The sequence below is a fragment of the Rhinatrema bivittatum genome, chromosome 2 (genome assembly GCF_901001135.1).
Source record: "Rhinatrema bivittatum chromosome 2, aRhiBiv1.1, whole genome shotgun sequence".
NCBI classification, from domain to species: domain Eukaryota; kingdom Metazoa; phylum Chordata; class Amphibia; order Gymnophiona; family Rhinatrematidae; genus Rhinatrema; species Rhinatrema bivittatum.
In genome coordinates this window covers 762,953,100-762,966,411 of record NC_042616.1, presented here as the reverse complement: position 1 = coordinate 762,966,411, position 13,312 = coordinate 762,953,100, and the positions used below count along the sequence as shown (strand labels likewise).

Genomic DNA, 13,312 nt, shown 5'->3' with positions numbered 1-13,312 from the left:
GCTATTCCCCCTGGATTCTGTTCGGACCATACTTTAGGCACGCTATCTATTAGCTGCCTTCGTTGTTCGTTGAGAGGGGTGTTGTTTTCATATCGATGTTCGATAGTTCGTTCGACTATGGGAAGATGTAGTCTCCATTCTTCTTGGAGGGGACAGATGAGTATCACTGGATAGTCCCCAAAGGAGGCTTTAACTTCCCCTGTTGGTTGAAATCTCAATGTGGTCTGAGGCTTACACAGCAGGTCCCGCCTACTTGTATAGTTCATTCTTTCTGCAGAGGGGCAGTGAGTACCTGACCTGAGGCACCCACTATAGAAACAGTCTCTTTCGTCGGGGGGCCGATTGGTGCAGTCATGACAGATCGTTGGCCTCTGAGTCCAGCAGGCCCCTGATTTTGTTGTGTTACCTCGTGGATCTCCACCAGAGGGTCAGTGGGGATTCTTCCCTCCCGGTCTCTTCAGGCTGTATGCTCCTTGTCGCCTCCCCCGCCATCTGCCAGTGGGGGTTGTCCGATCTCCTTCCTCCTCGGCCCCTTTGTGTCGGTGCAGGTCCATTTTTGTTGTTAGTATTCACTGCAGGGCTCCCGTATTTCTTTTGCCATTCTTCACAGTCTCTCTTCCAATGGCCTTCATTTTTGCAGTACGCACACTGATTCTTTCCAAAGGGGGGTCTTGTTCCCCCTCCTCTTCGCGGTCTGCCATTGTCTTGGCTCCTTCCCGTCCGAGTGTCCTCGGGAGCGGCGGCTAACAGTCACTTTCTCCTTCATGTCTCTACTTGCTTCTCTCTTTTCTCTTCCACTTCTCTATTTCCACATACTTGGTCTGCTATAGCTTTTAACTGGCTGAGGCTCATGCCCTCAAAGCCCTCGGCCTTCTGCAGGTTCTTTCGGATGTCGGGTCTATTATTAAGTTCCTGGTTGCAGGGACGGGCCCTTTTCTTCTCTTCCTGATCCCTGTTCCAATACACCTCAAAATACGATGAAAAGATCACAGTCCATCTGGAAATTGAATAGGTGACCTGCGCCTGGAGGCAAATCAGTTCTGACGAGGCTGAGAAGCTGCAAAACATTGCTTCCTTCATACTTGTAAGTTTGGCATTGGGTTAATTCAATAAAGTCAACCTGGATCTGCAGGCTTTAGGTGTGCAGGAGTGATGATCAAACCCTTGGAAGCCTTGTACCAATTACATTGCAAACACTAAGAACATATGGTAATAGCCAGAGCCCAGCCCCCACCAGTGGTAAAAGAACATAATTGCAATATATATATATATATGTGTGTGTGTGTGTGTGCTACTACTTTATCATTTGGGCCGACTCATATTTGCTCTTGTTCCTAATCTTGCATAGTGGCCCCTTCTCTTGCCCACAACTTCCAATAATCCTTATCTTGCGCCTGCCACTGAATCAAAATTTTTAATATTAAGTCTTTGTTTTCTCCGTTTTTTTTTTTTACAAACGGCATCCTGTAATTCCCACAGTCAGCGCTGCACATGCTTGGCTGTCTTATCTTGCCAGTTCCTTAAAACAGGGAGTAGCTCTGCATATTTAACTACTGCTAGCCAAAGAAGCAACAAGAAAAACTTTAACAAAGAACCCATTTTTAATCATTTCTCTAAATTTCCCAGAGACAGCTTCAAAATAAACTGCGTCAGCAAAAGAGAGTTCATACTTTATCATGCGTTCCAATGTAACTTTTAAATAACAGATAATATATAGGAGACAAGTAGAGAATAATTGACTAACCTGTGGATGTATCGAGTGAAGGCGCAATGAATTTGCTGCTATAAAATGTCTTAAAAATAGCCCGCATCATAAGGCACTAAATGATTTGTAAGGGACCCTTGGTTCTGGTATTTCTTTGCAAGTAGCAATCCTTTGTCAGATTACAGACAGTTTTAGCAAGGACCTTGGAGAATAAATTTAATCAGCAGAAACTCTGAGCTACAAAAAAACTTCTGTGAAACAGCCTATAAATGCCAAGGAATCTTCCTTTCGTGTAATTAACATACCACAATTCTATCTTTATTCACATACGCACACCATCAACTAACTTTCAATAATGTTCTGTTAAAACAAACGAAACAATTTTTCTTTCTGTTTGTCTTTTCTGGAAAAAAAACAAAACACATTCTCTTCATTCACCCATGCGGACTCAACCTCTCCTTTTTTTTTTTTTTCCTTTCTCTTCTCTCTCTGGCTCGATCCCCTCCTCTCTCCTGTAATTATCTCTGCCGTTAACCCTTAACTGCCATCAAGTTCTAAACTTCAACACCAGTAAATGCATTCTCCAGTAATCAAATCAGTATTTTAACTTAACACTGTAAATTAATTTGTTGTATAGTAGTCTTGTGCAGCATCTGTAAACCAAAATCTCTTCTTATTAGGGTTTAAAACAATTAAAAATCCCTGGTACATGTGCTTGCAATTCACAGATAGCAGTTACATAAATTACAATCCTTAATTAATAATTTGAAAACCCAAACGTACCAGAGAAATGTTGTAGGGGTTAAACTGTCCCGCTGAGAAGCAGTCTCTGCCCGCAGCAGCTAACTGCCGCTGTTCAGCACACATATACAGATAAATAATTCACAATCACTTTTAATAAGTTTTCCTTAAGTAAAAATAGTCTGCATCACCAGAGTAGATCAAAAGAAATAATGCATTCTGATCACAAAAAGAAATTTGTCTAACCGATCTACCACAGTAGAATTTATTTATTTTTTTTTTTTTTTTTACAAGTACCTTACAGACAGACAGACACTGGGGACTTCCGGTTCCCCAATTTGCGTACTTGAGTTACCATTACGAGGGCGGCTCCCTCTACTAGCTTCTTTGCCCACGACGGAGGATTTTCAATAACTGCAATCCAAGCGGTTATGTACGGTATATCCTCAGGGCAACCCGGATTCCCTTCTCGTATAACTATATTCTGGACCCTTGTGGCCGTTTGGAAATTGAAAGTTCCTGCCGGAGGCCAATTTACACATAAACTGGGCCACCTATGGGTACATCGTTGAATCATTCCGGGTTTAGTACATTTATGTCTATCGAACACTTCGCTATAGTGCTCCGTCATGATTTTTAATGGAGTAGAACCGCCCCCTCCCATTAGGATAGAGTCACAGACAAAGGAGGGAAGGGAAGACGGATAGGTAAGGGGTCCGTATCCGTCAGACACAAAAGGGTCACAATCGCCCCGACTAGGACGCGGTCAGCCCGGCCTAGAACTGCGAGGCCATTCACTCTCTTTCACACAACAAGAAACCTATTCCCACTATCAGAAGCTTCACTTGTATTTTTCTCCTTTTCATGCGCGTGGTCTTCGGAACGTAATTCCTACTAACACACTGCGTGGGGTGTGATCAAGGCCCCCTCGGTCCGCCAGGGATGGACCGGTTACTTGTTACTCTTTTATCTATTCTTCACTTATTTCACTGTTCCCATAATACTCGCCTGCAGGGTTCTTCCGATCGTCATGAAAGCCTTCTTCCCGGATCACCAGCCCAAAGGTCTCAGAGGATCTCCGTGGAATGACCCCCTCAGATACCTGATCACTGAACTCAGAGGTGGCCACTCACCAGGCAAGTCTGGGGGATCACTCCGCCACAAAATCTCCCGGACCAACTGGGGGGCTAAAATAGCGTCCCCGGTACCTCCTGGCTGAGCTCGCCAAATGTAACCGTCTCTTTTTAGTCAGTAAGGAGGTCCAGACAACTGATCCGTAAAGATAGACTTTTATTGCCAGCAAGATGCAGCTAAGACAAAGGCTCAGTACAACTGCATGCCACGCCCCCTTAGGAGCAGACTCTTATGCACTTTACAGTTCTTATCTTTTACACATGCGTTCTAAGCATTGCTGGGCAAGCATATTCTGGCTGAAGGGGCTACTGACCCCCTCCCTAGACACCCTGGAACTTTCGTGAAACTTCTCCCATGTTCTGCAGGAGAGGCTGCTGGGACTTGCAGTTCTGGAAAGGAATTCGCGAGTCTGCAGTAATACAGCCCTTCACATAATACATCCATTGTTCTATTCTAGGTTACAGCAGTGAAAGCTTATCAGAGAATAAGAACAGCGAAGCCAAAAAAATGAAAATGTGCAATGTGCTGACAGAGAGTTTCTCAATGTCCTAATTACAGCTGTATTGCAGACTGTAAGTAAACCCGTCATGAAGCATGGAATTCTGGTACATGAAGTCCTTTGTCAGGTTGAAGCCTTCAGACTCCTTCACTAGGATGGTATTTTCTAACAATGACCACGCCTCTTGCACACATTTTATCTTTTTAGGTGCTCCTTTCAGTTTTTATTCTAACAATTTTTCTCATTTCATCAACGTTTCCCTTTTGAAAGTTTAGCACGAGAGCCGTGGATTTTCTTACTGTCCCCCTTCCAGTCATTAATTCAAATTTGATCATATTATGATCACTATTGCCAAGCGGCCCTACCACCATTACCTCTCTCACCAAATCCTGTGCTCCACTGAGAATTAGATCTAAAATTGCTCCCTCTCTTGCCGGTTCCTGAACCAATTGCTCCATAAAAATGTCATTTATTCCATCCAGGAACTTTATATCTCTAGCATGTACCGATGATACATTTACCCAGTCAATATTGGGGTAATTGAAGTCTACACAAAATAATGACAGTTAATCTTAATACGCAACGAGTATAAAACCTCACTATGAGTCGTTGTGAAATTCCAGTTTTTTCTTCAATGTGCAATGTGCAAAACTTTATCAATATTACTTTTTACTAAGGACCATCATAACACCCGCGGGCATACCAGCAATTTTCGCTTCAAGTATTGCCACACCAGGTCACTCTTAATCATAGGTCCAAGTCCTTTTTTATTCAACTCAAAAGTATATTTTTGTATTTTTTCGGTTTTATTCTAAAATAGTGGTGGAATGATACCTTCCTTATGCGTCGTTCAGAGGCTCTACCGCACTTCATAAGGCTGATTCATTCAGAAGGCAATTTTTTTTTTTCTCAAAGTCCAGAATAAAACCGAAAAAATACAAAAATATACTTTTGAGTTGAATAAAAAAGGACTTGGACCTATGATTAAGAGTGACCTGGTGTGGCAATACTTGAAGCGAAAATTGCTGGTATGCCCGCTGCTATCAGGAGTACACTATACCCATTGGTCCTGAGTCCATCTGCTACACGCTAGGAAAGATTCTTGTTTGAATTTTCCTAATGGTTTTACCAACATAAATCATAGGTAAAGGACAGGTGATGATGCAGACAACACCACTGAAATTACAGTTGACAGAGTATAGAGGATATTGTTTGCCTTATTGAAGGAGTTCAATTTCATGGACCTCCGAAGACTGAACCTCTCGTCTAACCCTGCCAGCAGTGAAACGCACAGCCATTTTTACTGTACTAATATTTGCAACGCAAACGGCACATAATGCGTAGTGACGCAGTTACGCACTAACATTTAGTGTAACGTAACTCCATTTTGGAATAATAATTTGTATTGTATTAATACGAACGTCGCTGTAAAATGTCTAACACGTCAATTAAATGACGAAACAATAGTCTGATCATAAGCTACACCTACTAGAGGACCACGCTAGCTAATGCTTGTTCAGCAGTTTGTAAATTGTTTGTTCAGCAAAAACCAGAACGCATGTGTGAAAGATAAGAGTTGTAAAGTGCATAAAAGTTTGCTCCTGAGGGGGCGTGGCATGCAGTTGTACTGAGCCTTTGTCTTAGCTGCATCTTGCTGGCAATAAAAGTCTATCTTTACGGATCAGTTGTCTGGGCCTCCTTACTGACTAAAAAAGAGACGGTTACATTTGGCGAGCCAGCCAGGAGGTACCGGGGACGCTATTTTAGCCCCCCAGCGGGTCCGGTAGTTTGGTGGCGGAGCGATCCCCCAGACGTACCTGGTGAGTGGCCACCGCTGAGTTCAGCGATCAGGTTTCTGAGGGGACCGTTCCACAGAAATTCTTCTGAGACCTCTGGGCTGGTGATCCGGGAAGAAGGCTTTCGTGATGATCGGAAGACCCCTGCAGGCGAGTATTATGGGAATAGTGGAAGGAGTGGAGATTAGATAAGGAAATAACCGGTCCATCCCCGAGCGGACCGAGGGGGCTTTGATCACACCCCACGCAGTGTTTCAGTAGGAATTCGGTTCCGAAGACCACGCGCATAAGAGAAAAATTATAAGTGAAGTATATAATAGTGGGAATAGGTTTCTTGTTGTGTGAAAGAGAGTGAATGGCCTCGCAGTTCTAGACCGGGAGACCGCGTTCTAGTCGAGGCGATTGTGACCCTTTTGTGTCTGACGGATACGGACCCCTTACCTATCCGTCTTCCCTTCCCTCCTTTGTCTGTGGTTCTATCCTAATGGGAGGGGGCTATTCAACTCCGCTAAAAGTCATGACGAAGCACTATAGTAAAGTGTTCGACAGACGAAGATGTACGAAACCCGGAATGATTCAGCGATGTACCCATAGGTGGCCCAGTTTGTGTGTAAATTGGCCTCCGGCAGGAACTTTCGATTTCCAAACGGCCACAAGGGTCCTGAATATAGCCTTGAAAGAAGGGAATCCGGGTTGCCCTGAGGATATACCGTACATAACTGCTTGGATTGCAGTCATTGAGAATCCTCCGTCATGGGCAAAGAAGTTAGTGGAGGGAGCCGCCCTCGTAATGGTGGCTCAAGTGCACAAAATGGGTGACCGGAAGTCCCCAAACCGGAAGAGAAAGGGACAGGCGGCCATAATGGGAATCAAAGATCAGGCGTCATCTGCGGCGGCCATGTTTGTAGTGCAAGGGAATTCACAGACTCAAGAAAAAAAAGTTAAACCCCTGCCGCCCGCAGTACTATCTGATGCAGAACATCTTTTGCCGCCACCATATGCCCCTAGTTGTCCTCAATTATATCCCGTGCCGCCTGGTCCCTCAGCCCCCGCCAATGCACAAGCTGATTCTAGAATAGCGCCGACTCCCGAAGTACGGCTTGAAGCGGCGGCAGCAAAAGTTGAAGACGGCAGCGAGTCGTCCGTGGCAGACGGCACTCGCAGTAAAACCCAAGCCGCAAGTTTGCAATTACCAATCAGAGAAACAACCACTGTAGTTCCCGTGGTTCCCACTGAAGAAAACGAATATCGCGCTACACAAACAATAAAGTTATTTACCTACATACCTTTTACATCCAGCGATCTCTTTAACTGGAAACAACTTGGCCCTTCTTACGCTGATAAACCTGATCAGATGATAGATTTTTTGCGAGGAATTTTTGCAGCCCATAACCCCAACTGGGCTGACATTCGGCACCTAGCCTCCATTCTTTTCACCACTGAAGAACGTCGGCAAATACAATTAAATCTGGAAGAGGCAGCTCGATTAGGAGCTGGGGCGGATGGTAATCCTGATGAAGCGGTGAGAGCACAAGCCCCAGTCGCCGACCCCAACTGGGACTTCCAGACCGCAGCCGGTCGTGAGCGCATTGCTGCTTATCAGACTGCGTTTCTTGAAGCCTTAAAGAAAGGGAAGAAGAAAGTTGTGAACATGGGAATAATCCAGGACGTGGTGCAAGGGAGAGATGAGTCCCCCGGAAACCTTTTGGAGCGGTTGATGGACGCATACCGGCAATACAGTCCATTTGATCCAGAAGACTCCAAAAATCAATCCATCATAGTGATGAGCTTCGTCGGACAATCCTGTCCAGATATTCGCCGGAAGTTGCAGAAACAGGAAGGATTCGAGGGAATGACTATCAGCCAATTAAAAGCCATGGCCGATAAAGTCTTTGTAAACCGAGAACCGGATGGAGACAAGAAGGACAAGAAAGAAACTAGAAAGTTAAGAGAAAGTGTTAGTCTGTTAGCCGCAGCGTTGGAAGAAACTAATTTCGGGAATCCGTCCAGGCACTATCAAGGACATCCTGGACCCTGAGGAAGAGGCAGGGCGCCCTCTAGGGGGCCGCCAAGAGGACGAGCAAATAGAGGAGGTTCGTTTAGAGGTGGAAGAATGCCGTTAGGAACTAATCAATGTGCATTCTGTAGACAAGAAGGACATTGGAAATCTGAGTGCCCGGAGTCCCTGCAAGTGCAAGTAAAACAGGAAGGATATACTCCGTCCAAACCTAAGGAAGCGGAATGGCAGATGGCCGTAGGTGAAACTTCCGGCGAAGACAGTGAAGCATGACTAGACAAGGGAAACCTTCCCCTTGATCCCTTGGTGGAAATAAAAGTAGGGACTGAAACATTCAAAGGATTGCTAGACACGGGAGCGCAAAGATCTGTAATGACCACCGCCATCACCACGCCCACTTCGAAGAACATCTCTATAGTTGGGGCCTCTGGAAAGCCACTAATTGCTCCTTTTCTCCAGAAACGACAGGTCCGAGTAGGAGGACAATTAGTATCCCACCAATTCCTTTATGTCCCGGGATGCCCAGTACCACTCATAGGGAGAGACCTTCTTTGTAAATTGAGAGCTAATTTACAATTCGAGTCCACTGGTGAAATCAAGGCATCTTTCGCTGATAATCCAGTTTCCCTCATTTGTCCACTCCAGGAGGAATGGAGACTACATCTCCCCATAATTGAGCACATCACTGAACATCGATATGAAGACAACACCCTTCTCAACGAACAACGGAGACAGCTAATGGATAGCGTGCCTAAAGTGTGGTCTGAGCAGAATCCCGGAGGAATAGCTGTCAATGCGACTCCTATTTGGATCGAAATGAAACAGAATGCACAGGTGATTAATCAACCTCAATACCCCATTCCGTATATGGCCAGACAAGGAATCCAGATACATCTGCAGAGACTGTATGATTTGGGCATTCTCCGGCGAATCCGATCTGCTTGGAACACCCCTTTGTTACCCGTAAAGAAACCTGGTTCTACTGATTACCGACCGGTATAGGATTTACGGAAGGTGAATAATCAGGTAGCAGATCTAGTAGCCCTCGTACCAAATCCCTATTCAATCTTGGCTCAAGTCTCTCCTGCGTCAAAGTGGTACAGTGTCATCGACCTCAAGGATGCCTTCTTCTCCGTTCCAATAGCGGAGGAATGTCAGAAGATTTTTGCCTTCACATGGGAAAATGCACACACTGGAATAAAGCAGCAGTACACATGGACTCGCTTGCCTCAAGGGTTCAAGCACTCACCTACGCTGTTTGGTGAGCAACTGGCAAAAGACTTGAAGATGTACCAAGTCATGTATGGGCCAGTGATACAGTATGTGGACGACCTTCTGTTGTTTCGAGAGACGTACCTCGAATGTGCAGTAGCCACCCTCCACTTGCTAAAGACGTTGTACTCTAAAGGATATCGTGCAAGTAAAAAGAAGGCGCAAATCTGTGAATTGGAAGTGGAATATTTGGGCTTCCAAATCCGTGAAGGCACTCGTTGTCTTGGAATCTCTCGTACTAGTTCAATACGAGGTCAACCTGTACCCACTTGCAAGAAAGAGCTCCGAGCGTTCCTTGGAGCTGCAGGATACTGTAGACTGTGGATTGCTAACTATGCAGTTATTGCCCAACCCCTGTACGACAAGTTGCGGGGTAAAGAATCAGAGTCTCAAACTTTTCAATGGGAAGGACGCGAGCTAGCAAGTTTACATCAACTGAAAGACGCCTTGATTGAACCCCCTGCCCTAGGATTGCCAGATGTAATGAAACCATTTCATCTATACGTTGATGAGAAGAAAGGAATGGCCATTGGGGTATTGACTCAAACTCTAGGCTCGTGGGAACGACCTGTTGCATATCTGTCAAAAGGAATGGACAATGTTGCGAAAGGATGGCCAGGTTGTCTTCGAAGCATTGCGGCTGCATGCTTACTAATTCCAGAAGCAGTCAAATTAACTTTTGGTCAAACTCTGAACGTAACCACCCCCCACACCATTCAAGGACTGCTAGAGACCCATGGACCAAAATGGATGACTAATTCACGTCTTGTAAAGTATCAAGCTCTGTTATGTGAGACTCCCGAAATTCAAATACAAGACAGCAAGAATTTGAATCCTGCAACTTTACTCCCAACTCCCGCTCTAGTTACTCATAAATGTGAGGAAATCATGGCTACAGTGCATTCCAGCCGACCTGATCTACGTGACCAGCCCTGGCAGGGAGCATGGACTTTATTTACTGATGGAAGCAGCCAGGTTATAAATGGACTTCGGGTCGCTGGTTATGCCGTGGTTTCTGAAGATGACATCATCGAAGCTGAGCCTCTACCCCCGGGGACATCAGCACAAAAGGCTGAGCTAATCGCTCTCACTCGAGCCTTACAGTTAGCAGAAGGGAAAATTGTAAACATCTACACTGACTCAAAATATGCTTTCCTTACCATCCAAGTGCATGGAGCCTTATACAGAGAACGAGGATTCCTGACTGCTGAAGGGAAGCAACTAACTAATGCACACGAGATACACCAACTGTTAAATGCCGTATGGGCACCAAAAAAGGTAGCCGTCATGCATTGTAAAGCCCACACAGGGAAATCAGATCCCATTGCCAAAGGAAACCAATGGGCAGACAAAACAGCGAAAGAAGCAGCACGTACACAGTTATCACATACCTCAGCTACCACGTGCCCACTTTTGCAATTCCCAACTGAAATCCCTGCTATTCCATGGAAGAAAATGATTGGGCACAAAGTGAGCAATTCCACCAGCAAAATGGATGGTGGATTACGCAAGATGATCGAGTATGGATACCTGAAGCATTAGCTTGGACTATTGTCAAGGAAGCCCACAACAAAACCCATCTTGGTCGAGATGCCTTAATGAAACTATTGGGGAAAACTTATTATATCAACAGAATCACTCCATTGACCAAGCATGCAACTAATCAATGTATCACTTGTGCAAGAAACAATCCCAGAAATGGACCTGGTCCTGCCCCCGGACACATCCTACGAGGAACCACACCATTCCAAGTCTGTCAAATCGACTTTACCCACATGACACCCTCAAAAGGATACAAAGCAATGCTGGTGGCTATCTGTACTTATACCGGGTGGATCGAAGCCATACCAACACGAACTGAAACTGCCAAAGAAGTAGTGTTTTTGCTCCTTCATCAAATCTTACCACGGTACGGATTGCCAAGGCAAATAAATTCAGATAATGGACCAGCTTTCACCAGCAAAATCACTCAACAACTAAGCCAAATTCTGGGTGTCAGATGGCATCTACACTGTGCGTGGAGACCTCAAAGCAGCGGAGCTGTTGAACGAGCCAACAGAACTCTGAAAAATCAGATAGCTAAGCTGTGCCAAGAAACAAAGACTAAATGGCCAGACATCCTACCACTAGCCTTACTACATGTCCGATGTAGTCCACGAAAGTCTGGTCTGACACCTTATGAAATGATGTATGCAAGACCTCCGCCCCTTCCATCTTTTCCCGAGTCGTTGCAGATACAAGGAGAAATGTCTCTTAGTAACCAACTCAAAGGACTCCATAACACAGTACTTGCCATCCAGAACTATACATGCGACGTTGAACCACTAGTCTTGCTAACCCCGATTCATCCATTCCAAATCGGAAGTTCTGTGTGGATGAAGGACTGGGATGAATCAGAACATAGCTGCTTGGATTGCAGTCATTTTAGATCCTCCGTCATGGGCGAAGAAGTTAGTGGAGGGAGCCGCCCTCGTAATGGTGGCTCAGGCGCACAAAATGGGGAACTGGAAGTCCCCATTATTAATTAAGGATTGTAATGTATGTAACTGCTATCTGTGAATTGCAAGCACATGTACCAGGGATTTTTTAATTGTTTTAAACCCTAATAAGAAGAGATTTTTGGGTTACAGATGCTGCACAAGACTACTATACAACAAATTAATTTACAGTGTTAAGTTAAAATACTGATTTGATTACTGGAGAATGCATTTACTGGTGTTGAAGTTTAGAACTTGATGGCAGTTAAGGGTTAACGGCAGAGATAATTACAGGAGAGAGGAGGGGATCGAGCCAGAGAGAGAAGAGAAAAAAAAAAAAAAGGGGGTTGAGCCAGCCTGGGTGAATGAAGACAAATGGCATTTATAGGCTGTTTCACAGAAGTTGAAGTTTTTTTTGCTCAGAGTTTCTGCTGATTAAATTTATTCTCCAAGGTCCTTGCTAAAACTGTCTGTAATCTGACAAAGGATTGCTACTTGCAAAGAAATACCAGAACCAAGGGTCCCTTACAAATCATTTAGTGCCTTATGATGCAGGCTATTTTTAAGACATTTTATAGCAGCAAATTCATTGTTACAGTACAAAAATGTAATTGTGGAATGGTGGTGCATTCCACTGCGTGTCAAGTGTGTCAGTACGTAGTGCATTCAATATGGCTGTGCGTTTCAATGCTGGCGTTGTTAATCAGAAGTTTTTAGTTTTCTCATATCTTCTATCCCAGTGTCCTCCCTATGCTTATCTTTCTATTCTCTAATACCATGTTAATTATTGTTCTTACTTGTCTCCTATATATTATCTGTTATTTAAAAGTTACATTGGAACGCATGATAAAGTATGAACTCCCTTTTTCTGACGCAGTTTTATTTTGAAGCTGTCTCTGGGAAAATTAGAGGAGAAATGATTAAGAATGGGACCTTTGTTAAAGCTTTGTTAAATATGCAGGGCATAGCAAGCGGCAAGATAGGACAGCTGCAGTTCTGACTGTGGGAATTACAGGATGCCGTTTGTAAAAAAAAACAAAAAAAAACAGAGAAAACAAAGACTTAATATTAAAAATTTTGATTCAGTGGCAGGCGCAAGATAAGGATGATTGGAAGTTGTGGGCAAGAGAAGGGGCCAATATGCAAGATTAGGAACAAGAGCAAATATGAGTCGGCCCAAATGATAAAGTAGTGGCCCACACACACACGCATATATATATATATATATATATATATTGCAATTATGTTCTTTTACCACTAGTGGGGGCTGGGCTCTGGCTATTACCATATGTTCTTAGTGTTTGCAATGTAATTGATACAAGGCTTCCAAGGGTTTGATCATCACTCCTGCACACCTAAAGCGCCCCCCCTGGATCCTTGCCTGCAGATCCAGGTTGACTTTATTGAATTAACCCAATGCCAAACTTACAAGTATGAAGGAAGCAATGTTTTGCAGCTTCTCAGCCTCGTCAGAATTGATTTGCCTCCAGGCGCAGGTCACCTATTCAATTTCCAGATGGACTGTGATCTTTTCATCGTATCTTGAGGTGTATGGGAACAGGGATCAGGAAGAGAAGAAAAGGGCCCGTCCCTGCAACCAGGAACTTAATAATAGAGACCCGACATCCGAAAGAAGCTGCAGAAGGCCGAAGGCTTTGAGGGCATGAGCCT

At 44.5% G+C, this 13,312-nt stretch overlaps 1 long non-coding RNA gene across 1 annotated transcript; it reads left to right on the top strand.

Moving 5' to 3' along the window:
* The first annotated feature begins 3,461 nt into the window (after nucleotides 1-3,461).
* Nucleotides 3,462-12,314, top strand: LOC115086282. The gene is made up of 3 exons (XR_003855206.1): nucleotides 3,462-3,473; nucleotides 4,900-4,901; nucleotides 12,030-12,314. It is a non-coding gene; the product is annotated as an uncharacterized LOC115086282 (long non-coding RNA).
* The last annotated feature ends 998 nt before the right edge of the window (nucleotides 12,315-13,312 follow it).